The following is a 2,453-nucleotide window of genomic DNA, read 5'->3' as shown; positions in this document are numbered from 1 at the left end:
TAATGTTGTTGATGTTCAACTTATTTGATACCAAACTGCACAAGACCACCTCGTTTTCTATGTTACAAACTTCTTTTTAAATGATCTAAATTAAAACCTTCCATCAAAATTTCATGTTAATTTGTTTCAAACTCTAATTAATTTGGACAAAGTAATTTTATCAAATTCTTCGTTATTTCCCAAAATTAATTGGAATAAAAGCAGTATATTGCAACTGAAAGCATTGACCCTAAGTCAATTATGATCCAACAAAATTATGATCATAGATGTTCCAATTATCTGCATGGTCTAGTGGTTAAGATGTTGAACTTACAATGGATGAGGTCATGGGTTCAATTCCTAGATTTGTGTTCTTGAGTAAAGCATTCTGTTCTCCATTGCTCTTGTCCACTCAGCTGAAAATAACTATTTTATTTAATGCTACTTTCCTTGTGTTGTTGTTTAATCCAAAGTCAGCTTTGTACCTTGACGACTATGATGGAAAGTCTTTCAGTGAAACATAATGTATCTAGGACTACATTATCAATGTGTTATTTCTAGCTGTTAAGTTTAGACCTAGGACATCTCTGATCAGGTAGGCCTGAGTTCAGAGGCATTCTATTCATGATCATTCCATCCTGTTAGGGGAATATAGAATGCTATGAGCTGAGTCCTTTCTTTTTGTTTTTTAGTTTTAGATGGTATGTTGACCTTTTATATCAAACCTTTGTTGAGGTTAGATTTCAAGGCTATCTTCTATCTTTTACTTGCTTCAATCACTGAACTGTGAACATGCTGCCTCGAAGGGGTTTTAGTTGAACAAATTGACCATAGTATTTATTTTTTTTTTTAAGTCTTGTAATAGTTCTATATTGATTTCTTGTTGCTGAGCTACTATGTTATAGGGACATTAATAAATTAACATGAGACATCAAGTGGTTGGAGAGGAGAACGAACACAGACACTAAGACACACACACACACACACACACACACACACACTTGTGTATGACTGACTTCCTCACAGATTCCATCTGTCAAATTCGTTCACAAGGCATTGATAACAGTCATATGTTTAGTAGATAGGCTAAGCTCAATATCAGATGTCCAGCAACCAGGCTTGTCCGCATGAACAGTCTGCAATGCACAATGACCAAACAGCTACTAACTTAAAAATCAACCATGGCAGGGGTCATTTATGTTTTTTCACTCACCACCTCTTTATATTTCTTTCTCCCTCATCAATATACAATCACACAAGCTGTTCAGCTAAATCACTAATATAAGCAAAGCATTCTGGACCCTCACTCATGATTACGAAATCAGACTACAACATTAATCTCATTTTTCTCATGTCATTCTCTTAAGTTCTTTCCTTGGAACGGTTATGGCCCATGTAAACTTTTAACAATAAAGCAGATGATGATTTGAAAACAAAAGACTACGAGTCTCATTCTTCCAATATCTCTTCAATTTTATTAAACGCATAATATGAAGAATACATTAGTAAACAGTTTACAGTACAAAACATTTAAAAATACTGACGTCATATTTAGATGTAGCAGTTAACAAGATGAACTTTACTACATTACTACAAGGGTACACTAATGCTTTTCTTTTATTGTATGGATTAAACAGAATATGAAAGTATCTGTGACATTTTGTAGAGGCCAGAAATTTAGTCAGAATGCTTGCAACAACATGGATTCAGCTAAACTTCAACAGCAGCAGACAGATTAAGTCTAGTATCCAAAAACTAGTACAGTCCCTCCATTCAGTGTCTACAGTTTCCATTTACCAAATTTCATTCACAAGGCTTGAATCAAACTGAGATTATGGCAGGAGACACTTGCCCAAGGTTTTGTACAACAGAATTGAACTCAGAGCCACATGATTACAAGGCAAACTTCTTAACCACTTGGCCATCTCACACTTACTCCACTTCTCATTACCACAAATTACTTTCATCAGGTGTGCTTGAATGAACATTTGTAGTTAATTGTGACTTTATAGACAAATAAGTTAATCTGCCAAATACTAAAGAGCTTAATGAATGAATTAATTAATTTTTCAGTTATTATCATGTTCTTCACAGCCTGAGTGTCTTAGGTTAATTAACATGGTTAATTAGTATTAGTGGACTGGCTCTAATGGTGGAGACTGATGATTGAGGACAAAGCTTAATGGAGAGGTATGGGTCTGATGGAACAGGATGGGGGTATTTTAAGGTTGTGAGGATCTTGCAACTAATAATGGTTTCTGATTTAAGCACAAGGCTAACAATTTTGAGGAGGGGATAAGTCAATTACACTGACCTCAGTACACAACTGGTACTTATATTTTATTGACCCTGAAAGGATAAACAGAAAAGTCAACTTCAGCACCCACTACGCACTCAGAGTGATTGGCATTAGGAAGGGCATCCATTGCAGATTATGTATATGCATGTATATATATATATATATATATATATAT

The 2,453-nt window shown here is 34.7% G+C and overlaps 1 protein-coding gene across 1 annotated transcript in view; it reads left to right on the top strand.

Moving 5' to 3' along the window:
• Positions 1–2,453, top strand: part of LOC106870488 (1-phosphatidylinositol 4,5-bisphosphate phosphodiesterase classes I and II) — a 65,247-nt gene that overhangs the window by 5,767 nt on the left and 57,027 nt on the right. The gene's annotated exons all lie outside the window — the stretch shown is intronic.

The sequence above is a fragment of the Octopus bimaculoides genome, chromosome 11 (genome assembly GCF_001194135.2).
Source record: "Octopus bimaculoides isolate UCB-OBI-ISO-001 chromosome 11, ASM119413v2, whole genome shotgun sequence".
Taxonomy (NCBI): Eukaryota; Metazoa; Mollusca; class Cephalopoda; order Octopoda; family Octopodidae; genus Octopus; species Octopus bimaculoides.
The sequence above is the reverse complement of the archived record's forward strand: the minus strand, read 5'-3'. Positions and strand labels throughout refer to the sequence as shown.